The sequence below is a fragment of the Palaemon carinicauda genome, chromosome 11, assembly GCF_036898095.1.
Source record: "Palaemon carinicauda isolate YSFRI2023 chromosome 11, ASM3689809v2, whole genome shotgun sequence".
Classification (NCBI taxonomy): domain Eukaryota; kingdom Metazoa; phylum Arthropoda; class Malacostraca; order Decapoda; family Palaemonidae; genus Palaemon; species Palaemon carinicauda.
Genome location: NC_090735.1, coordinates 78,846,376 through 78,871,507, shown reverse-complemented (window position 1 = coordinate 78,871,507; position 25,132 = coordinate 78,846,376). Strand labels below are relative to the sequence as shown.

Here is a 25,132-nt window from a genome sequence, read left to right as displayed (position 1 = left end):
TTGAACCAGAAGTCTCTCCCCTGAAAAGCTGACCTCCCTTAAAGTCTGAAGTTCTACGAAGATAGACCTTTAGGCATTCCACTGGGCAGAGGGATGCTTCTTCCTTCAGAGGGCAGATTCTCCAGGGACCCCATTTCTTAGTGGGCAGCTCGTTCTTGGCGAGAAACGTAGAGTCCGGAAAGAGGTTCCGTTCTCCGTTGTCTGTGAACTGAATGTGGCCATCATCCCTCGAGAGAGCCACTATTTCGCTAACTCTGGCTCCTGAGGCTAGTGCAAATAAGAATATCACCTTTTGAGTCAAGTCTTTCAGCGAGCAATCCTCAGTGCTCAGGATTGATGCTAAATGAAGAACTTTGTCCAAAGACCATGAAATGGGCTTAGGAGGAGCTGCGGGCCGAAGTTTAGCGCAGTCTTTAGGGATCTTGTTGAAGATTTCGTTGGAAAAGTCTACCTGGAAGGCGTAAAGCATTGGTCTGGCCAGGGCAGATTTACATGTAGTAATCGTATTGGCTGCTAAACCTTGTTCATGAAGATGGATGAAGAAGGACAAACAGAAATCCGTAGAAATCTCCTTAGGTTTCTTCGCCTTGACAGAGGCCACCCACTTCTTCCAGGAAGACTCATATTGTCTTCTTGTTGACTTTGATTTGTATTCTTCTAAGAAGTTAATACTGTCCCTAGAAATCCCGAACCGTTTCTTGACCGCTAAGGCGAGAAAATCATGAGATGAAGCTTCTTGGTTTTCACTGATGAAGCAGACAGTCGATTTCTGCACTTGCTGAGTCAGAACTGGGTCCGGCAACGGGGATCAGCTTCAGGCGTAGTTCCGTTATCAGGGGGAACCAAACGCTGTTGGGCCACTTGTGGGCCACTATTGCTGCTGTCCCTGGAAAGGATCTCAGTTTGTCGAGGACTTTCAGCAGAAGGTTGGTTGGATGGAATAGGTAGATCTTGGACCATCTGTTCTAATCTATGGACATTGCATCCATTGCTTCTGCTAGAGGATCCTCGTACGGGGCTACATACTGGGGTAGCTTCTTGTTGTTGCTCATTGCGAAGAGGTCTATTTGCAGCCCTGGGACTTTGCGTAAGATGAAGGAGAATGATCTTGCGTCTAGGGACCATTCTGACTCTATCGGTTTGGTCCTGGATAGAGCGTCCGCTGTCACATTGCGGAACCCTTGAAGGTGGACTGCTGACAAGTGCCATCTCTTCTTTTCCGCTAGGCGGAGGATGGCTAGTATCACTTGGTTTATGTGAGGCAATCTCGAGCCCTGTCGGTTTAGGCATCTCATTATGACTTCGCTGTCTAGAACCAGACGGATGTGGATTGAGCAGCGGAGTTTCAGTTTCTTCAGGGAAAGAAAATCTGCCATGGCTTCCAGGAAATTGATGTGGAAGGTTTTGAAGAGGGGAGACCAGGTTCCTTGGACTTTCCGATGATGAGAGTGACCTCCCGCCCTTCTTTCGAGGCATCCGTGTTAACTGTGACTGACAGTGGAGGCGGTTGCAAGGGAACCTTGTTCCTTAGGTTCTTGGCCTCCGACCATGGCTTGAGTAGGGATCGCAGACGATTTGGTATCGGTCTTTGTAGATCTCTTCGAGCGTTTGATGCATATTTTCTCCAAACTCCTGATGCATCTTTTAATTGTGCTCTCAATACTGGATCTGTCACTGAGGCGAACTGGAGAGACCCCAACACTCTCCTGTTGCCTTCTTGATATCCTTGTGGACCGAAGAAGGCTTTAGACAGATCCTGCTATCTCTTTCCTTTTCTTTGATGGAATGGAAAGGCAGTGTGATTGCAAGTTCCAGTGGATGCCCATCCACTGAAACTTTTGAGCTGGAGACAGTCGAGATTTTTCCAAGTTGATCTTGAATCCCAAGTGTTCCAGGAACCGGATCACTTCCTTGGAGGCTTGCCTGCACTCTTCTTCGGATGCTGCCCACACCAGCCAGTCGTCCAGTTAGGCTACCACCTGGATTCCTTTTAGGCGTAGTTGATGAATGACTGCATTCGCAAGCTTGGTGAATACCCTTGGAGCTATGTTCAGACGGAACGGCATGGCTCTGAAAACATACTGTCTTCTTTGTAGTTTGAATCCCAGGTAGGGGGAAACTAGACGGCTGATTGGAACGTGCCAGTACGCATCCGTCATGTCTATGGTGACTGTGTATGCCCGTTTGGGCAACAGGGTCCTGATGTGTTGAAGCGTCAGCATTTTGAACTTGTAGTTCACTATGAACTAGTTGAGTGGTGACAAGTCCAGAATTACTCTGAGCTTTTCCGAGTCCTTCTTCGGAACACAAAATAGCCTTCCTTGGAATCTGACAGATTTCGCCTTCATTATAACTCTTTTGTTCAGGAGTTCCTGAACATATTCTTCCAATATGGGGGTTGAGTGTTGGAAGAATTGAGGAAAGGTCGGTAGAGTTGAGCTCCAACTCCACCCTAGTCCGTTCTTGATTAGGCTGTGGGCCCAGGGATCGAAGGTCCAACGATCCCGAAAGAAGAAGAGTCTCCCTCCTACCGGTAGCATCTCACTTTGAGTGCTGGGTGGAGGATTTACCTCCTTGGCCACGTCCACCCTTGTTGCCCCTACCTCTGAAGGGGCGTCTGAAGGAACCTCGAAAGGAACCTCGAGACTTCGGCCGAAAGGTAGTAGATTGCCTTTCAAACACTGGGGTGAACACAGGTGACTGAGTCGCCAGCATTTGGGGCACCAGTTGGAAGGTGGTGGGTGGTTGTGCCACCGTCTGGGACACCGTGGCCACGGGAAGCTGTTGCTGTTGCTTAGGCCGAGAGGGTACTTTAGGTTGTTTTGGTTTTTTCTTCGGCTGGGGACCCTCATCAGCTGAAGATTTTCTTTTAGAGGACAAGCCCCAATTAGAGGGAAGGTTTCTATTCTCAGTGGCGGCTTATCCACAACCTCTTTGACCACTTCACTTGGGAAGAGGTCTTTACCCCAGATGTTGGAAGCTATCAGCTTCCTTGGTTCGTGTCTCACTGCAGCCGAGGCGAACACGAACTCTCTGCAAGCCCTTCGGGCTTTAATAAAGTTGTACAGGTCTTTGGTTACTGTCGCCAAATAAGATTTTGCGAAGACCATGGACATGTCCAGGGTATCTGGGATGCTTGCCATTGTCTCCTGGCCAGTCTGCAGAGACAATGAAGCAGCAAGAAACATTCTTTTGTCTCCTGTTCCCTACGCAGGAGAAAGTCTGACAGCTTCGGGAGGTCTTCGCCAAACTGTCGTCCGGCAATATCTGGCTCCAGCTTCCCAACTGTGAAGGTGATGTGCACATGCTTGCAATCCGCATCGTCTGATGGGAAGGCAAGGGAGAAGGGTCTACACTCTTCCAGTGTAGGGCACGGTTTCCCTGCCTCAACTGCCTTTGAGGCTGCCTTAAGCCCTTTGTCCATAAAGGGAAAGGCACGTTTGGGGTCAGCAATGAAGGACGGGTGCTTCTTGCTGAGAGCTGGCACCTTAGAGCTAGTAAAGGCCCTCTCCTTTAAGGTGGTGGTATATAAGGCCTGAGCCTTAGAGAGTTCAAGGACAATAGTTTCCTTTGGCTCTGTCTCCTCTTTGATGCAGGTACCGTCTTAAGACGGACATAGCAATCCGGGTAGGCTCCTTTGCTGGGCCAGAACTCAATTTCCTCCACTGGGACGGTGCCCAGTTTTTCTGAGAGGAAGATCTTCCCCCCCGACATGGGCATGTGCTCTGCGTACCTCCAGGGGTTAACGTCAGAGAAGGCGGGGAGATCCTTAACGTTTAGCTTCTTCGGGGCCAAACGTGTTGCAACTAGGTGATGCATTTCTGTCCGAAGAGAGGCCTCCTTCTCGGAAGATTTCTTCTGAATGTCCTGCACCATGGACAACAACGAGTGCAATGTACTTGTGATAGAATCTAGTTGGGGTGCAGTGGAAGAGGTCGAAGGCACCGGGCTCATTCACTGTGGCCGATGATACCGAAATCGTTTCGTCTCTCTCGACTTCTGTCTCAGGTGGAACGTCATCCGCCTGATCCAATTCCTCCACTAGGAGATTGTTTTCAGTCTCTTCTGAGACAACTGACATGTTGTCCTCTAATTGGATGCTCTCTAAGGCATCCGAAACTTCAGATTCAACCGGAATCTGAACCAGGGGAATCTCAGGTTGAGCCTGGGGAATAACCGCATCCAAAGATGACCTAGGGAAAAGACAAGCCCTCATTTTTTCATTAGGAAGGTATGGGCCAGAAGTGTTCTTCTGGAAGCCCCTAACCCATTTTCGCAGCATTTCCCTTGCTGCGTCCCTTGACTCAGTGGACTTTTGATCGTCAAAAGCCTCTCTTACCAGTTTTTCACAGACGGTACATATCTGCGGGTCCCAGTACTTGAGAGCCCCCTTGGTGACTGCGCAGCGAGCATGGGCCCTGCACATGTCGTGGCCATAGAAGTTCTTACTACGGACCCTGCAAAAGCTGTTCCCGCACTCGGGATGCTCCTCCTGTAAAGAAAGAAAAGCATATAAGTATTCGGTGAAATTTTCAGATTTCAGCATACATAATTTTAATAATATTAGCTTGGATAGGGTAAGCTAGAGATAGGAAAGACACCTACATGTGTTTCCTGTCCAGCCAATTACTATGACCTCCTCCAATATTGAAAGTATAATTCTTAGGAATTCTTAGGGGAAGATGATATCCTTTGATATAAAGTGTCTTCTTGACACAATCTTCCAGGTTCAATATTGGGGATTAAGGACAATAATCGATAATAACCATTAATGGAAGAAAGAATCGTGCTTTTATATGTGATGGCCTTACAATAGGCTGCCCATGAAGCACCTTGTAGGTTGGAAAAACTTTGGGCTACAGCACTGACTGTTGGTAACAAGTTGCCAGTCCTGTCAGGCCTGCCGGCGTCTGCCAGGCAAGACGGCACATGCCGGCCTATTCTGGGCTATTGAAGGCAATTACTGTCTTTATAAAAATGGGTGGCAGGCCGCCGGCAATGGCTCTGCCGGCCGGCGGCGGCGGCGGGGGCTCTGCCGGCCAGCAGCGGCTCTGCCGGTGGCAGCCGAAGATCCTTCCATCAAGTAGGACCCGGCGGCAGATGACCAGGTATGGGTGGCCGGCTGCCGGCCGGACACTCGGCAGCCGGCAACTCGGCAGCCGGCAGCCGGTCCCTGAATGCCTATTGTCTTTGGGTTGTCGATCAACGACGTTCACAGTAAGCGGTGGCAGGGTAACTGCTGGCCGGCAGACAATTGACATGGCCCAGTAACGAAAGTAAGAGAGAAAGAGAGGATGGAGGAAGACAAGGGCTCAGCCTTGCCGGCCTGCATCCAGAATGAGGGTTCAAGTGGAAGGGGGAATTAAATTCAGGCTTCCACCCAACCATATCCCAGTCATAAGGGCTATGGAAGGCAGTCCAAGGGAGGACTGAAGAACACTCTAAAGAATATGAGGGTACCTGCCAGCAGCCGGCTCGGCCAGCGGCAGACGGGGAACCTCAGGCCAGTCCTACAGTAACCCTTAGGGTCAATGTAGAACGACGGCCAGGAGGGTGTTGGCTCATTCAACACGAAAGAGATAGAGGGGAGGGGATAGGTGTCCTACAGGTAAGGTAATGCCCGAAGGCACTACCTAACCTAAGGGATTCTGGTCTCATGGAGTAACCTCAGGTAGGAGAAATCATTTCCCCAAGTTGGGTTAGTCAACTGAGAGAGCGTCCGTAGGATACAATCCCACAAGAGAACAGAATCTCGTGCCAGAGACCTTAGGCAGTGAAGAAGTCATTTCTTCAGTCTAAGGTCTACCAGCACAGGACCGTCTGCTAGGCCAAGGAAGGGGGAATTGTCATACAAAACCCCCAAGTATAGTCTAGGGAGGTCTAGCCTCCTGTAAGAGCAGCTTAACCTGACATGGGAAATCATTTTGCCAAGACAGGAAGATGCCTAACACAGATTTATACTCTGATGTTCCGTTCTAAACTCAAAACCGACTCAGTGGTTAAGAGAAAGAAAACGGAACGTCTCAGTAAAACTTTGCCAGAACTCGGTTCACAGCAAAGAAAATTAAGAATAGCCTAGGCTAATCAGAGGGAAGGGGGGATTGCTCTTAAATCTCCTAAGAGATAGTATCGACTTAAAAGGTATAGGAGGTATTAGTCTCCCCTTAAAAGGCAATACAAGAGCAATGGGGACATTTATGAAAGTATACTAAAGCCCCTAGGCTAGTAGCCTAGGAGCATTGAGAATCGTTCACCGAAACTCTCTGTATACTATCTTGAGAAGAGGAGAGCATAATAAAGTAATATCATGAATGTGTAAAATATTGCCTTTGCTTCAATAAAACTTTACCAGGAATGTTATATTATGCATGAAGTGTGTAGGTGCCTAGGCTAGGAAGCCTAGCACTCGTGAGGCTCGATATAATTAGCCAAATTCACGACAACAATGACATAATATAAGATAAGAATCCCTAGCTAAAATTCTAAATAGCTAAAGTTATTAAAGCGTATAATGCCGGGAAAGGGTCGTTCTAGCTAATTAAATGTACAGAAAGAACGACCGCGTCCATGACGCCAACCGGCTGGCAATAGCTCTTGTTACGTTAATTACGATCTCAAGCGAAAAGCAAAAACTGGCAAGAGCTTACATTTACACAAAATAAAGATGTTACTTAACTTTCCAGAAGCTGATGAGGCTGGTGAAGACATCATAGCGACCAAAAAACTCCAAAATAGTTAGAGATAACACGGGATAACACCGGTCAACGAAGCTACGAGAGAAAGAATGGCTCGGTGGCAGCCTCGCGGTGGCGATTTGGCGCACTATTTACAGTACAGTAGGAGTGTCGCCTCTTTAACGACTCTCCTTATTCTTGCCTCTCTTTCCCCTCGAAGTGAAAGCGCTATTGGGGGTGTAGATAGAGATGAGATGTGTCAAGAATACGTCCTTTGATATTACGCGATATCCCTTTTTAAAATTTTAAGGGATATTCGCTCCATGAGTTAGAATTCTGGATACCTTTGGTAAATTCTCTGGGATATATCACTATACAGTAGTCAAATATACCTAGGAAGCTACCATTGAAGGAACTTCCATCAGGATGACATGGCTACCTCACCCAAAAATAGATTTTTCGCTTCGCTCAAAATCCGTTTATTGATTACCAATAAATATTTAATTGGTATTTGTGTCTTATTTTGCCCCAAATTTGAATGAATAAAGATTTGTATGAGTATTATTTAACCCTTAATAATCTGCATATGGACATGTGAACAAAATAGATAACATGAATACAACCTTTCTCTACGTATGCATACTTTGTTCCTACATGGGTACAAACTTGTATGATTTTGCATACAGTTAATCCTGTATGCTCTGGATGCTATGGTGGCTCATATAAACCTTTGTTTGTATTGAGAATACAAGCTTCGACTGGCTTTGCATACAGTGAGACCTGTATGCTCTTGTTGCTAGGTTTGTTCTTATGGGATATGCAAACCTTGAGACTTTTCCTGAGTCTAGTATGACTCTGCCCTGCAGGGGCCAGCAAGCACTAACATATTTCATGATTAGAAGTAATGACGTATAACGGTAACGTTAAATGTCTTTATGGTCTGAGTGACCAAGGAATTATTGTCTTGAGGTTAAGGCACATTTGCAAAATCCACAGATACAGTACTTTCTAAATAATGCTCTGGTATTCTTCCATCAGGACGACATGGCCTGAGCCCAAAAAACGTATTTTGAGCGAAGAGAAAAATCTATTTATGTCGTCCTGATGGACCCGCCCTCCTTTTTATAGAAAAGGCCGTGGCAAGATCCCTCCTGAAACTACTATATCTGTAGCACCTTGCTCAACGCTAAAAGGAATAAAACATGGTGGCGACGATGGCGCCATCTAGATACTCAAGGTAGTAACGGAGGAAGGGTACCTTGATAACGGCTCCCCTTCTATTTTTGCCACTTTCCCCCTCGAAGTGAAAATGCTATTCTGGGTGAAGATTGCTATGTGTTGTATGAAGTTATACATCCCCTGATATTATGCGATATTCTTAAGAGAAATTTTAAGGATATTCGTGCCCGGAGTTAGAATTCTGGAGTTCTAAAGGTAAATTCTCTGGGGATATCACTGTAGTCAAATATACCCTAGCAAGCTACTTAAAGGAACCTACCATCGGGACGACATGGCTTTCTCACCCAAAAATGGATTTTTGCGCTTCGCTCAAAACCTGTTTTTTACTCAGTCGTACTAGTTTCTGAGTTTTTTGTCCCACTTGTTGATGTTTCTCAGTACTCTGACCGTTTAGGCTCTTGGTCATCGTGCTACAAGCATCTGAGTTCTCTCGGGGCTAGGAAGGTGCAGTTTTTTTGAGATCCTCTTTGCAAAGGGTGAGCTCACTTATCTTGTTCGGTCGGGTTGCTGACTGTCTTACTGCCTTTTCTTTTAGCCTCTGGGATTTTTCTTATGACTTGTCGTATCCAGGCCTAGCCTACCTTTCGACGGCGTGTTTGTTGGTTCATTATACTACATTCATACGTTCGCATGTTGGCTTATGGTAGTTCTAACGTGTTCCCCTTTGCGAAGGGTGAGCTTTTTCCTGTTGGTGCGCTGACAGTTGTGTGCTGCTGTATCCTAGCCTCTGAGAATTTTTGATAGAGAAGTAAAGTTTTTTACTTAGTCATTACACCTCTCCGTCGTGAGTCTTCCCGTTACAGATATCGATCTTAATTTTATTTATAATGCTGTGTTTTTGCAATTCTTGTTGTGAAGCCTAATCCCTTCGGGGTTTTGGTCTTATAGACCCGTCAGCATACCCCTTTTTGAAAGAGCGAGTTGTCAGACTGACGGCAATGCCGGTACTTATGGCTTAGTCATCTCCGACGGCATTCCTTTTCTTTGGCATTCGATAGTGATACGTCGCTATTTAAGGCAGTGTGGCCTGTACTGCCACAACCTTTTCTTACGGCATGGTGTTTCTGTGGAAACTATTGTCGTTTGACTTTGCTGCCATTCTTACCGACACTGCCATCACTGACGGCAGATGAAGCCTCGTATAGGGGAGTGTTCTTATGCCTCTGCTTTAGGAAGAGCCTTGGGAGATGGCAATGCCGTTACCTAAGTGTGCCGTTACTAACAGCAATTTTTGTACCATGATGGCAAATGTTTTCTTCGTCGGCGAATCCGTTGGGCCGCCATGCTATATATGTTCTTGATCTCCCATGGTTGGACTGTGCAGTTTATTTTGTAGTTCCCCTATGCGAAGAGTGATTTCTCCTTTTCGGTGTTCCGTCTTACCTGTTCTGCCGTTCCTTCATAGCCTCTGGGATTTCTTGATTTACCTGTGGCATCGACTTATCAGGCTTAGCCATTCTGCATTCGCTCGTGATCTCTCGTGCTAAGACTGTGCAGTCTTTTGGAACTCCCCTTTGCGAAGGGTAATGTCATCATGTCGGTGCACCGACTTGCATGAACTGCCGCTATTTCATAGCCTCTGAGATTTCTCGATCGGACGGTGGCCGCCGTCTCTGACGGCGTGGCGTTTATTTTGATGGATCGGTATAGTTTCTCCATGTCGTCACCCCTCTCTTTTTATCCTAGTCTTTCCAGGACAGACATTGCACGGAATTTACTATCATGTGACCTTCTATGGCCGTCGGTATGCTTCTTCCTGAAGGGTGAGCTATCAGACTGACGACAGTACCGGTGTCTGCGGCTTTGCCGCCACCTTTTGGCACACTGTCCTATTGTACCTGTACGGGCGATGCGTCGCTGCTTGCGGCAGTGCCTCCATTGGCGGCGCTGCCTTCAGCTAAGGCATGGTTTTTTCTACAGGAACCATTGCTGTTTGTCTCTGCCGTTCTAGGAACCTTTGCCCCTAACGGTGTTGCCGTTAGTGGCAGCGGGGCTAGTACTAGTCTGTAGGAGGGGTTGACTGTACCAGCGCCTTAAGCCACATAGGAGGAGGATGTGGGCGATGATTTTACCCCTTCGCGATGCCCGTGCTTCTGGCGATGCTGGTATATTTGGCGTACCTGCCTCTGACACCGCCTGAATAATGGTAATGTCGCCACCTTTCGACACCCAAATATAGATTTTTCCTACGTCAAAATCTATTTTATAGTACCCGTTCTGGCGATATGTTGCTTCTTATGGCTGTGCCGTCACTGGCGACACTGCCTATCTTGATAACTAAGATGAGTTCTCTATTTACTGTAGGTGAATTCTACTACATATTAACATAAAATCCTTACTCCTTTAACATATGTAGGTCGGGCCTGGGAATTCCTTCTATGAAAAAGTTCTAGGATCCTGCATTGAATAACCACTACATATGGTTATTGGTTTTCTACCATTTGTCCATTTCTCTTTGAGGGTGTGGATTGAATAGATGGTTGGTAACTCTTTGGGCTAGTTATCCCTCCCGAGTTTTTTCTATTGACGTTATAACCTTGCTTTTATAACCTACGAGTTGCTTTAGACTCTTGCTCTTTAATCGATGCGTCGATTGCTTAATGATTAATTTTACCTGTACCGGTACCCTCTAATTGGCCATTTCTCTGCGGAGGTATTTGAGCAATGGTTCTTTCCACGAGCATTTCTCCACCACTTTTTTCCCCTTTTGGACCTATAGCAACAGACCTTTAGGGGGCTAATTTTTCCAATCTCATGTTCTTTATAGGGGAATAACCATTTCGTAATGTATCTCCTTTTTTCTCACCAATGGCATTTACACTCAATTCGGGGATTACTATTCCCTCCATTGTTTACGTGGAGCGTTAATGACCCATTTCATTTGGTTTTTGGTGTCTGCTAGAGGATGTGTTACTCATTTGAACCCTTTTCTCCTTACAGGCAGTGCCTATACGGAGATACACTGTTGAGTGCAGATTTGTGTCAAACCTGTGAGACATCCCTGTGGTTTTGATATTTGCTGCACACATGGGAATGTTCGAGGATGAAAGGCCCAATATTGTACTAGGACCATCAGGATTGCAGTGTTTGTAAGGATTTACTTCACTCCAGATGGGTCTTGGAGGATACCTCCGATGATGACTGCATGTTCTTCCCGCGGTACCTTTGCACCTGGGTAAGAGGATGAGGTAGTCTGATCTCATCAAGGATTCAGTGGTGTCTACCAATTCTGACTCCGCTAGGACATCGGTCTCCTGATCTACAGTTACGATTACTTTTTCTTTGATGGGGGCTGTTCCTGCCCGTTTCTCCTCCCAACATCTGCTAAGTTTATGGAGCCCCCCAGGTCCCGAGTACCTTATGTACTACAATACATCTGGTACTTATGGCTAACAGGAAAGCCTTCATGGAGGGGAATTAGTAATACCAGGTGATGGTCTTCAAGGCCTCTTGTGAAAAGATCCAGGTCTTGGAGAAGAAAGAGGAGTTGCCTAGATATAAGGTTTGGCACTCCTAGCTACCTTTTTGCACGCAGCAATGATGACAGCAGTGAGCATTAATGTACGGATTGTCGTCTTTGGTAAGACCGTGGCCTCCTTTGTGGCCCAGGACAAAGTGGTATTCCACTTTATTTCGAAGAGCTATGTCAATGGAGGTAGCCATTTGTGAGGGTAAGCCTCTCCCGGCTTTGGAAGAGTGCACACCAGTTTCACCTTTCTTACCACACGATTCCGCCTACTAGACCAATGTCCAGTTTACTCTTGCTGAGAGTAAACCAGAATGGCTTTTTATTATTGGACGGAGAGGTATGATGGTTCGATTTTGTTGGGTTCCAGCACATGTAGGTGTGTCTGGGAATGAGAAGGCAGATTCACTGGTAAAGAGTGCTGCATCTCAGTTGCTGCCAAGAAGGTATCCCATTCCGTGTAAAGATTTCCTACATTACATCAAGAAATTTCTTTGCAATAAATGGCAACAGCACTTTTATAGTGTAGATGGCAATAAAATGACAGAAGTAACAAATGTCATATCTCCTTGGAAGTATAACATGATGCCCCAAAAATGGGAGACTTCGCTTTGTCGTCTCCGTATTGGTCACACTCGGTTGACACGAGTTTCTGCTGAAGGGCCAACACCAACCGTATTGTGACGACTGTTTAGTACCTCTAACAGTGAGGCATTTGTTGACCGAATGCCCCAATTATAATAACTTAGGGAATAGATATTTGTTTGAGACTCGAGGTGAGGGTGGCAGGTTCATCCTTGCCAAGATTCTTGGACATGATGTATCCTACAATGCAAGTAGCATTTTTAGTTTTATTTCAGAAGCAGGTCTTTTGAAAACTATCTAACTTGTATAATGACATTCAACTTTTATGGTTTTAATTGAATATTCTTCTAATTTTTATATAAAATAAATGATATCGGCGTCAATGACCTTAGATGTCAGGATGCCTGAAAACTTTAAATCAATCAATCAACCGGATACGGATGCGGCCTGCCACCAATCTTTTGAGAAGCTGCCCATGATTCCTGAACACCTTCTTAAGTCTGAGTTATAGACTAGATAATGGTTGTCAATGTTGATGTCTCTGTAGCGCTTTATGGAAATGATGGTCGGGCATTTTGCAGGTGCCTTCATCTTTCCTTGCTGACAAAAACTCATGTCGACACCTTTATGAAAGATCTTTATTCTTCTTTCAGGTCTGTCGAGCCTGTAGTGAGCATGTACAGTACTTGACACAGCTACCATCTGCCACGAGGTGAAACGTTTCTCACCTCTAGCATCTGGGGAAAAGACCTGTTTCCCTAGAGGAAAGTTACGGTTAAGGCTGTTGCAGAGCTTAGAGCCTTTTTCCCAAAGTGGGGGATCTCATTGAAGAAGTAGTTCACCCCTGGAAAGGCCACAACCAAGAAGTCTCACAAACGGACTTATCATGGTAAGTTGTTTGTTCTTTCTCATGCCGCTATCCCTCAGAATGTCTACTCTGTGCCCTTATAAGTGGTGTCACAGTCCCCGGCCTTCCACCCTAGGTATGAGTAAGGGTTATCTTCCGAGGCTGTCTTAACATTGGAGGCAGGTCCAGAGATCGTGTACCTTGAAACGGCAGTGTAGGTAGCGGTTCATGTCCTTAACACAAAATAATGAAGGCCTCCGGTAGGGGGACGGTTAGCCTTATTCAAATATTGTGTGGGTTCTTCAGTCCTTGGACACAGAACGTCATTTCCAACGGTTTTGCTTGGAAGTAGTAACAATGGCCACCACAGTTCAGGAGACTCTTCCAGGAACATCTTGTCTGGAACAGTATGTATAAGATCTCTTGAAGAGGGGAGTTATCTGCTGCGTGAAATCTATGAGATTTCAAGATCGTCTATTTTGTGTGCCAAAACGGTTTCGAGCTTACCTAAAACTATTCTCATCTTGTGTGGTCTAAACCTGTTCGTTCAGTAGGACAGGTTCCGGATATGGGCTATTTCGCAGATATGGACCTTTCCACCCTTAGAGGCTTTCACTGACGTCTTTGTATTGTCGGTTAGGTCGAAACTTCTCCCCCTACCTTGGTTGCAGCCTGTGGAGAAGGGTATACATAATCAGAGCTATGCCATTCGGGCTCAGCATAGTTCTGAGAGTTTTCACGAAGTTTACTGCCGTAGTCGTACAACAACTGAAGTAGACAGGTTTTAAGTAGAGGCGTACCTGGTTGACAAGCTAGTGTGAGTTCCTTTAGCACAGAGTGCTCGGAAGCAGCCAATTGAGTTTTTGGTTCCTCTAGTCCCTTGGACTTCAGACCAACCTTAAGAAATCAGGACAGACTCCAGCTCAGGACTTCCCGCGGTTGGAGATTTGTTGTGACTACAAGTCTTACTCCTGTTCTATTCCTCTCTCAAGGGGGAGGAAATAGAGACATCAGTCAAGTCCCTGATCTAGTCGGGGGTGATCACCAGGCGACGCTCAGAGGTTCGAGATTCAAGAATTTTGTACGGCTCAAAGATGCAAACAGAATTTGGAGAAGGAGAGCCTCCAACGCTCTTCTTGACCATCAGAATAAAACCCTGGTTTTACTGCGGAAGCAAATTAGACCATGGTCCAATGCCATAAGTCTTTCACAGACGTTACTGTTGCGCTTGCCTCGTTGGGAGGTTGGTTAGGTCATAACCCACCCAAGAAAGTGCAAAGCTGTTGGTCTCAGAAATTTTAACAATACCACATCAATATTCTGGAGTCCATGGAAGTCTTCTTGTCCCTCATACCTGAAGGAGAACATTCATATCCACTTAAACCTCGTTAACAGAGTTATAGTCTATTGATTCAACAGACAAGAATCCAGGTCTCCATATTTAAAACACGTAATGATAACCATCTTTACGTTGGATCAGAAGAAAGGTTGGCATTGGTCAACGTCTCTCCTTCAGTAAGATCAAATCTCTGGCCTTCAAGTGAATCTGTTTGCAATGAGCTTCAGCTTGATATTTCCCTGCTAGGTACCACCGAAAGTGGTTCAGGCAGCAGTGGGCATGGACATTAAAGTTTGTCAATGTCCCTGGATAGAAGTCATTGGACTTCGATTTGCCTGTTTCCACTGTTTAACCTTCTCGTGAAGGTTTTGGACAGGCGTAAATCTTTCAAGGGATGGCAGCTCTGGTGGCTTTTTGGTAGCCAATGAGCAACTGGTTTCCCATGGTCATGGATTTGAATCACAACTTGTGCCGTGACCAACTCGATTCTGTCTCAGGATGGACAGCAGGGGATTATTTATGCTTCATCATGGAGATCGTACAATCCTCATCTCATGTTTGATTTCACCCTATTCCTTGGAATGGAATTGAAAATTCAACGTGATGAGTGGGTATTTGTGGAAACTATGAGTCGTCTAGCACCATGACTCAGTATGAAATGTCATTGATCAAATGGGTCAAATATTTCAAGGTTGATTACTACGCATTTTTGTTTAAGTTTCAAGCTTACTTTGCATGTTTAAAGTCTAGCCTCCTCCACGATTTCATCGTACACTTCGGCCCTCACTAGATCTATACTATACGCCTTTGATGTCAAATTTTACTCGGATCTCTTCAACAAAGTTCTGAATGTTTGTGCAAGGCTATGGCTGTTGGCTCTACTGAAGCCTATCTCTTGGTCTTTGGACAAAGTTTTGCAGTTCATTTCGGACATAGGCAGTCAAAAGGCTTCTATTCTTGATCCCACTCACAAAGTCATCTTCTTAATTACGATGGCTTCCGGTGCTCGGGTTAGTGACATTGTAACGATTTCTAGAGACGAAAAATACATTGAACTTGTGTAAAATGGTGAGGTTAATTTATACCCTGATCCTACTTTTTGGACTAAAAATTAACTTCCCATTTTACCTTGGGGTCTGTGGAAAATAGTTCCCCTTCAAGGTGATCCTTTCCTTTGTCTAATACACTGTCCAAAAGTGTATTTGCTGAGAACAGTGCAGTTTAAGGGTAGTCTTTTGTTTCAAAATGATTTAGTAGGGTCTGATTTGTCTCTAAACCAGTTACGTAAAACGGATTTTGAGCGACGCGAAAAATCTATTTTTGGGTGAAATAGCCATGTCGTCCTGATGGAAGGTTCCTTTAAGTAGCCTCCTAGGGTATATTTGACTACAGTGATATTCCCAGAGAATTTACCTTTAGGTCTCCAGAATTCTAACTCCTGGCACGAATATCCTTAAAATTTCTCTCAAGGATATCGCAATATATCAGGGGACGTATATCTTGATACGACACATAGCAATCTTCACCCCGGATGGCGTTTTCGCTTTGAGGCGGAAAGTGGCAAAAATAAAAGGGGATCCGTTATCAAGGTACCCTTCCTCCGTTACTACCTTGAGTATGTAGATGGCGCCATCGTCGCCACCATGTTTATTCCTTGTAGCGTTGAGCAAGGTGCTACAGATATAGTGGTTTTGGGAGGGATTCTGCCAAAGCCTTTTCTAAAAAAAGGAGGGCGGGTCCATCAGGGCGACATGGCTATCTCACCCAAAAGTAGATTTCTCGCTTCTCTCAAAATCCATTTTTTAGGCTCAGACCATGTTGTCCTGATGGAAGGTTGCCAGAGCATTATTTAGAAAGTACTGTATCTGTGGATTTTCCAAATATGCCTTAACCTCAAGACAATATTTCCTTGGTCACTCAGACCATAGAGACATATGGCGTTACCGTTATACGTCATTACTTCTAATCATGAAATATGTTAGTGCTTCCTGCCCCCTTCAGGAAAGAGTGATACTAGACTGAGGAAAAGTCTCGAGGTTTGTATATCCCATATGAACAAACCTAGAACAAGAGCATACAGCTCTCACTGTATGCAAAGCCAGTCAAAGTTTGTATTCTCAATACAAACAAAGGTTTATATGAGCCATCATAGCATCCAGAGCATACAGGATTAGCTTTATGCAAAATCAGACAAGTTTGTACCCATGTAGGAACAAAGTATGCATAGGTAGAGAAAGGTTGTATTCATGTTAGAACAAAGTTATTTATTTTGTTCACATGTCCATATATAGATTATTAAGGGTTAAATAATACTCATACATATCTTTATTCATTCATATTTGGGGCAAAATAAGATGCAAATACCAATCAAATATTTATTGGTAATCAATAAATAGTAATTCAACATACATTATATAGCGGTAATAAAATGCTAGTGAATACAAAAGAAACATAAAATACAGACGAGACCAGAAATGCTTACTTCACCTGAAAGGAAATAATAATTAATGCCACAAAACTGAAAATTTAATAAATTTTCTAATATGCATTTCTATGAACGACTGTCTTTTCACACTGTGTAAAGAACACATGACACAAGTGTTATATCTATGCTTCTTCACCTTTAATAACTGAAACAGTCCATAGTGCCACTTTGGTGACACTTCACTTTATGTGTTGCACTGTGAGGTGTCAACACCTTCACCCGATTCTTAACAGTCCCAATTAATTCGATGTTCCTCGCAGCGCTAAACGACAGGTTTTGGCACACTACCTGCCGCCACCACATACCTTTTCAGCTCTTGCACTTGCTTCACGTAGTGTTTAAGGAATACTCTGGATGACTTCCATCCAGTATACGAGCGAAGACGCTTAAAATCCATGTATTGGAAAAAGTTCAACGACGAAGCAATTTTTCTAGGATCATGACCTGCGGTTGTACTGTCAGGATCCGCTCTGCGAATGAAATAGGTGATCTTCGCCCTTAATTGTTTTAAGGATAAGTTTGAGCCCGAGGTTTCTCCTTTAAAGAGCTGTCCTCCCCTGAAGTCTGAAGTTCTACAAAGATAGACCTTTAGACACTACTGGACACAGCGAAACATCTTCCTTCAGAGGACAGATTCTCCAGGGACCCCACCCTTTGGTAGGTAGCTCGTTCTTGGCAAGAAACGTTGGGTCAGGGAAGAGATTCAGTTCTCCCTCTACTGTGAACTGAATATGGCCATCATCCCGAGAAAGGGCCACCATTTCACCAACTCTGGCCCCCGAGGCTAGAGCAAACAAGAATATAACTTTTTGAGTCAGGTCTTTCAGAGAGCAATCCTCATTGTTCACTGTTGAGGCAAAGTGTAGGACCTTACCTAAGGACCATGGGCTTCGGAGGTGCTGCAGGCCTAAGTCTAGCACAGGCCTTAGGGATCTTGTTAAAGATTTCATTGGATAAGTCTACTTGAAAGGTGTAAAGCAGAGGTCTAGTCAAGGCTGACTTACACGTTTTTATCGTGTTGGCTGGTAAACCTTGTCCATGAAGGTGAATAAAGAATAAACAGAACTCTGTTGAGATCTCTTTTGGTCTTCTTGCCTTGACAAAAGTAACCCACTTCTTCCAAGACGACTCATATTGCCTTCTGGTAGATTTAGACTTATATTCTTCTAAGAAGTCTATACTGTCTCTCGAGATCCCAAACCTTTTCTTAACTGCTAAGGAGAGAAAATCATGAGATGAAGGTTTTGGTTTTTCTGTGATGAAGCGAAGACAGTTGACTTCTATACTTGTTGAGTCAGAACTGGGTCCGGCAGAGGGACCAGCCTCAGCTTCCATTTCAGTACTAGAGGGAACCAATTGCTCTTCGGCCACTAGGGAGCCACTAGGGCTGCCGTTCCCTGAAAGGATCTCGGCTTGTTGAGGACCTTCAACAGAAGGTTGGTTGGAGGGAACAGGTAAACGCAGGTCCATCTGTTCCTGTCGAGGGACGTGGCGTCTACCGCTTCCGCTAGAGGGTCCTCGTATGGGGCTACATTACGAGGTAGCTTCTTGTTGTCGCTCGTTGCGAAGAGGCCGATCTGCAGTTCTGGGACTTGACGTAAGATAAAGGAGAATGATCCTGCGTCTAGGGATCATTCTGACTCTTATCGACGTGAGCCTGGACAGAGCGTCTGCCGTCATATTGCGTAACCCTTGAAGGTGAACCGCTGATAAGTGCCATCCCTTCTTTTCTGCCAAGCAGAAGATGGCCAACATCACTTGGTTGATTTGGGGTGATCTCGAACCTTGACGATTCAAACATCTCATTATCACCTAGCCGTCCACAATCAGTCTTATGTGGACTGAATGGTGAGGGGACAATTTCTTCAGCGTGAGAAAGACTGCTATGGCTTCCAAAATGTTGATGTGGATGGTCTTGAATAGAGAGGACCAAGTCCCTTGGACTTTCCGTTGGTGAGAGTGACCTCCCCATCCTTCCTTGATGCGTCTGTGTGGATGATGACTGAAGGTAGATGTGGTTTCAAAGGCCCAGACCTCTTCAGGTTCTTGCCCTTCGACCATGGCTTGAGAAATGATCGTAGTCGAGTCGGTATCAGTCTTCTTAGATCTCTTTGAGCGTTTGATGTGTATCTTCTCCAGACTCCTGATGCATCCTTTAGCTGATGTAAACTGAAGGGAGCCCAGCACTCTCTCCTGTTGGCGTCTTGATATCCTGTCAGATTTCAGTAGTCTCTTGACAGATCCCACTATCTCCCTCCTCTTCTTTGGTGGAATAGAGAGACGGTGTGACTGTAAGTTCCAATGTATTCCAAGCCATTGAAACTCCTGAGCTGGAGATAGTCGAGACTTTTTGACGTTGATCTTGAATCCCAGATGTTCCAGGAACTGGATCACTTTCCTGGATGCTTGCATGCATTCCGTCTTGGATGCTGCCCACACCAGCCAATTGTCCAGGTAGGCTACCACCTGGACACCTTTAGGCGTAGTTGTTGAACAACTGCATCTGCAAGCTTTGTAAAGATCCTTGGGGCTATGTTTAGTCTGAAGGGCATTGCTCTGAAGACGTTTTTCTTCTTCTGTAGCCTGAATCCTAGGTAGGAGGAGAGTGGGCGATTGATTGGAATATGCCAATAGGCATCTGCCATGTCTGTGGAGATTGTGTATGCCCGTTTTGGCAGCAGGGTCCTTATGTGTTGAAGGGTTAACATCCTGAACGTGTAGTTTTCTATGAATTTGTTGAGTGGCAACAAGTCCAGAATGACTCTGAGTTTGTCCTTCTTGAGAACACAAAACAGCCTTCCTTGGAATTTGATGGACTTTGCCCTCCTTATCACCCATTTGCTTAAAGAGTTCTCGGGTATATTCTTCCAGGACGGGGGTGCGGTGCTGGAAGAATTAAAGAAATGATGGTGGAGCTGTCCTCAAGCTCCAACCTAGTCCGTTCTTGATTTGGCTGTGGGCCCAGGGATTGAAGGTCCAGCAATCTTTCCCCTACTAGAAGCATCTCATTGCTTCGGTTGTCCGGAGGACTTGCCTCCTTGACCGCGCCCTCCCCTACCCCCTCTTCCTCTTGAGGGGCGTCTAGAGGAGCCTCTATTTGACCCTCTACCTTTAGGTCGAAAGGTAGTGGTCTGCCTATCATAGGCAGGAGTAAAGGCTGGTGACTGGGTCACCATCTGCTGGGGTACCATCTGGTAGGGGGTTAGGGTTGTGCCACCATCTGGGGCACCACGGTCATTGGAAGTTGTTGTTGTTGTTGTCTGACAGGGCGAGAGGGCAACCTTGGTCTCTTTGTCTTCCTCTTCGGTTGGGGACCCCCATCCAGGAAAGACTTCCTCTTAGCGGACATGCCCCACTTTTGGAGAAGATTCCAGTTCTCCGTGGCAGCCTTGTCGACTACTTCCTTGACCACTTCACTCGGGAAGAGGTCCTTTCCCCAGATATTGGAAGATATCAGCTTCCTGGGTTTGTGCTTCACCGCAGCCAGGTCCTTGACCAGCGTTGCCAAATGTGATTTGGCCACGGCCATGAACATGTCTGGGGATCTATGATCACTTGCCATCGCCTCCAAGGTAATTTGGAGGGACAGAGATGCATCAAGCCTTTCCTTTGTGTCTTGCTCCCTACGCAAGAGAAAGTCAGACAACTTAGGGAGGTTTTCGCTGAACTGGCATCCAGCAATATCCGCATCCAATTTCCCCAACTGATAAGGTAAGATGTATTTCCTTCCAGTCTTTGTCATCCATAGGCAGAGCTAGGGATAAAGGTCAACACTCCTCAAGTGTAGGATAAGGTTTCCCTGCTTCTACTGCCTTCATAACTGCCTTGAACCCTTTTTCCGCAAAGGGAAAGGCCAGTTTAGCTGGAACAAGAAAAGAAGGGTGTTTCTTACTCGGGGCTGGCACTTTAGAAATAGTGAAGCCCCTGTCTTTCAGACTGCTAGCCATCAAAGCTTGAGCTTTCCCATGGTCAAGAACTATGACCTCCTTGGACACAGGTTCCGCCTTCAGACGGATGAAGCAGTCTGTGTAAGACTCAAAGGTAGGCCAAAAGCTGACATCCTCAATGAGGAAGGCTCCCAGTTTCTCTGAAATAAAGATCTTCCCGTTTGTAATTGACATGTACTCTGCATGCCTCCAAGGGTTTACTTCAGAACACGAAGGAAGATCCTTCACATAGAGTCTCTTGTGAGACCCACGGGACGCTGTGAGATGGTATATCTCTTTCCTCAATGCAGCTTCCCTTTCTTCGTTTTGCTTACGAAGACTCTCCATCATCGTCATGAGACTAGCCAGGGCTTTTCCAATTTCGTCAGATGGAGGAGCAGAAAACGTAGAGGGCACTGGTTCTGGGGCTGGAACCGACGAAACGGACTCCGATTCGACGTCATCCTCTTCAATCTCAGGAGCCAAGGTAGACTCCTCTTCTTTACCCTCCGCAAGAAGGTCCTTCTCGGTGTCTTCCGACACCTCTGACATCCTTTCATCTAGATGGATGTCCTTCATCGCGTCCGAAACGTCCTTATCCACGGAATTCTGGACGCAAGGTATCTCAGGTTGAGGCTGTGGTATAACGGCATCCGCAGTTGCCTTAGGGAACAGATAGGCCCGCATCCGTTCATTCGGAAGGTAAGGCCCTGTGGCATTCTTCTGGGATCCACGAACCCATCTGCGCAGCTTACTCTGTGCTACATCCCTTGACTCCGTTGTCTTGGGGTCATCAAAGGCCTCAGTAACAAAGGCTTTGCATACATTACATACCTGGGGGTCCCAATACCTGAGAGTTCCCTTAGTGATGGAACAGAGAGAGTGTGCCCTGCACTCCTCATGGCTGCAGAAGTCCCTGCTGCTAACATTGCAGAAGACTCTCGCACATTTAGGGTGGCCCTCCTGTAAAGAGAGGAAAACTAAATGAGTATATTGTAGTTCATCTCACCTGATAAACTGTATAAATATTATTATTAATATTTTTGCATTTTTATTGCATATAGCTTAGGATAGACAAGCTAGAAAAAAAATTAGGAAAGACACATACATGTGTTTCCTGTCCAGCCAATTGCAGTGAACTCCCTCAAAATTGAAGCCTAGGGTTATCCTATTCAGGAAGTCTAATGGAAGAGTTCTACCCTGTAAGGATAGATGTGTAACTTAACACTGACTTCCCAAAGGTTTAATAATGAGGGTAATTTGTAACTGATCATCTATCAGTATATGGAAAGAAATCTTCCTTTCCGTATATAGTATTGTTCACTTTTTTCACTTTGTTCTTTTTAACTTTTGAGTTTAGTGTCCACCCTTTATGGTCCTTGATTTTCTACTTTGCTTGTTTCAAAATTCTGAGTTTCTTTTTTGTTTTTGGGAAAAGTTTAAATTGTTTATAATGGTTAGTTCGTGTTCTTGCTTTGGAGACTCGTTCAGTTTCAGTATGTTATGTTTTAAGTTTGTGAAAGCATCAATAGTTTGCAACCATAAAATTCCTCCTTTAAAGTGATAATTTAATGCTAGAGTTTTGAGACTGAACGAAAACCTTTAATTCACCTCAAAAGTTTACTTCTAGTCCCAGCGTTTGAAGACGGCAGTGCATTTTCACTCAGCAGCTGAGAAGGGCGTGTCAACTCTTCACTAATATTTTTCACTAATCCAGCGTAAATTTTAATATGGAGCATTAAGTGACTAGTGTGACCGTTGGTCGAGGATGATCCTGCTTGGAAGTGCGAGCACTTGGATTACTTGTTGAGGCTACTATACCATGGAGTTGCATCGATTTTTTAATTAACAATGACAGCTGCAATTGACCTAGAGAGGCTTGCTTAGAGTGGAGGTAAGTTGCAAACCACATTGATGCTTGTGCCTTGTAAATTTCACTCGAGTTACTCATTCACTTTGAATGAATTGTCTCCTTAAACTGAACCATAAAATATCATCCAAAGGACCAACCATATTGTTTTCATTTAAAATTTAGAATTTATTGCCGGTTTAACTACTTATATTTGTGAAGTGTCTTGTTTTATTCTGCTCGTTCGAGTTCATATTTGCTTCATGCATTTATTATATTAACTGGCAGTTAAATAGTTTTGTTGATATATTTTCGTATATTTGCTCTCTATTAATAGAGCGTATTTATGACATATTTATAGATCCTGAGGACTTTTCTGGTATTGGGGGTTATTAGTGAGGTCGCATCATCGGTCTTCATAAGGACAGATACCTCGCTAAAATACCAAGAAGCAATAAGACCATCTACGATCCTGAGCCATTTTCTTTAATACATATTTCAGTGATAGTTCTATTTATGTAAAATAAATATTTGAATTCGCTCTTGATTATAATTCATTGCCATTGATAATTTTTTAAACCTCCAGTATTTTGAAAAAGTATGGTCTCAACAATAGACTGTGCACTGTGCACTTTATACTATAGTTTTCTGTTTGCAGTATGATCTATACTGCAGATTTACTGGCCACTGTATAGTCATATACAGTAGGGTCCCGAATTATGCGAGAATTTGGTCGATTAATGACCTCGTGTAAATGGAAAATCGCGAATTTCGAAACACACAACTAACAGAAATAATTCCATTGCGGCCATGGCAACCAGCAATTTGCCTATTCAAATGTGTTTACTACCCATTTCCAATACTTTCTTTGCACTATACTGTATTTCTTTATAATATCAAATTGTTCTTGTAAATAAATCAAACATTTAATATACTTTAAAGTTCTAATAACTTGAAAAATTGTTAAAATTACAACCAGGATAGGTGTAAACACCATATATTTCCCGTTATAACACAACCCAAAATACAGACAAATTTTAAATGTTTGGCATATCTATTGTATAATACAACTGGTGAATAGCAAAACCATCACTCTATAGACTAGCTTGTTGTATGATTGAAAATCCAGAATTATCAAAATAAAGGCGATTTTATATCATGCGTTTCCTAAACACGCTAAAAAGCACAATAGAAAACGACAACCAATGTTTTGTTTACGTTTATCTCTGATCACAACGAAGAAACAGACGCATTTATACATCTGTGTTTTTGAATTGACAGCAATTTTACCAAGTATAGATTATATGTTGAATTTGTTATTACCAATGTTCTAATTATTTTTATTAGAACTTTCAAATAAATGAAATGAATGCCATTTATGAAATGTTTTTCTCTATGATGCCGCCTGAAACGGAAACCTTCCATTTGTTTACGCTCCATCTTCGATCATAATAAACAAACGAATGCATTAAACACACATGATCTAAGTCATAACTAATGATATTACAAACATTTAGTAAACATTATGTTATTACAAATATTTTACTTACCGTATCCATATAAATTCCTAAATTCGTAGCAAAGCTGGAAATTTTTTTTTCCTTATGCGTTTAATCCACAATAGCAAACTGCCGCTAATGACAGAGTGATAACTTACGATAATTCTAAACTGTTACGAAAGATAATTGTCCTTTCCATATCCAAAATACTTTTCCTAACTTCAGTTATAAGTCAACTTGTACCCACCTCAATTATGGATCCATATGCAAAAAAGGTAAAAGAAGAAAGTACTAGGCCTATTTTTAAAGTCACCGAACAATTAGGTTACCCTATAACGTTGGATGTGAGAGAGAGAGAGAGAGAGAGATAGATGGTTTTAAAGTACTAAACAATAAATATGATAGGTTATAACACATTGGTGTTTATGTAATATTAACTGTATAGATGGTTTGAATAAGTTAAGAAATGGTGTAAACAATTCTTTGTTAATGTATTCGCGCGGAAGCTAGACATCAGCTGATGTGATCACAGCCAAAAGTAAAACAAAAATAAGTTAGCAATACTCGATTTTTAAAACACACCCGAAATTTAACAACATAAGTACATGTTTTATTATAGCGTAATTGACATTTAAAGAGTAAAAATTTTCTGGAATAGAATGGTGTTTCCTAAAAAATAGTGGTTTGCGGACGAATCGGTTACCGTATTTTAAGCTATGATTGAAATGGATGTATACACGGTATAATTTTTTCGTTTTGTATTTAATTGACACTTCAAGAAAACCGATTTTGGTTTCTTCATCTATTTGTAAGTATTGTATAACGAGAGAGAGAGAGAGAGAGAGAGAGAGAGAGAGAGAGAGAGAGAGAGAGAGAGAGAGAGAGAGAGAGAGAATCAGCTGTTGTAATTGAATGTCGTGTTTTTGTTTCGTGTACCCCCTGAAGCGAAGAATTGATCGCCACAACTAACAATATTCATGTTAATTTCATTCTTAAACTCAAGTTGCCATATGTGAACTATGGTTTTATTTCTTACGGGGAGATAGAGAGAGAGAGAGAGAGAGAGAGAGAGAGAGAGAGAGAGAGAGAGAGAGAGATTTCTGCCATCAAATCTCTCTCTCTCTCTCTCTCTCTCTCTCTCTCTCTCTCTCTCTCTCTCTCTCTAGATTTTATTTTACCGTCTACTCTACAAAACCAATGTTTGCAAATCAAATGTATACTGT

General features: G+C 44.0%; 1 protein-coding gene across 1 annotated transcript in view; it reads left to right on the top strand.

Annotated features, from left to right (window-relative positions):
• Nucleotides 1-25,132, top strand: part of LOC137649714 (succinate dehydrogenase assembly factor 4, mitochondrial-like) — a 290,409-nt gene that overhangs the window by 162,894 nt on the left and 102,383 nt on the right. The window lies entirely within an intron of this gene.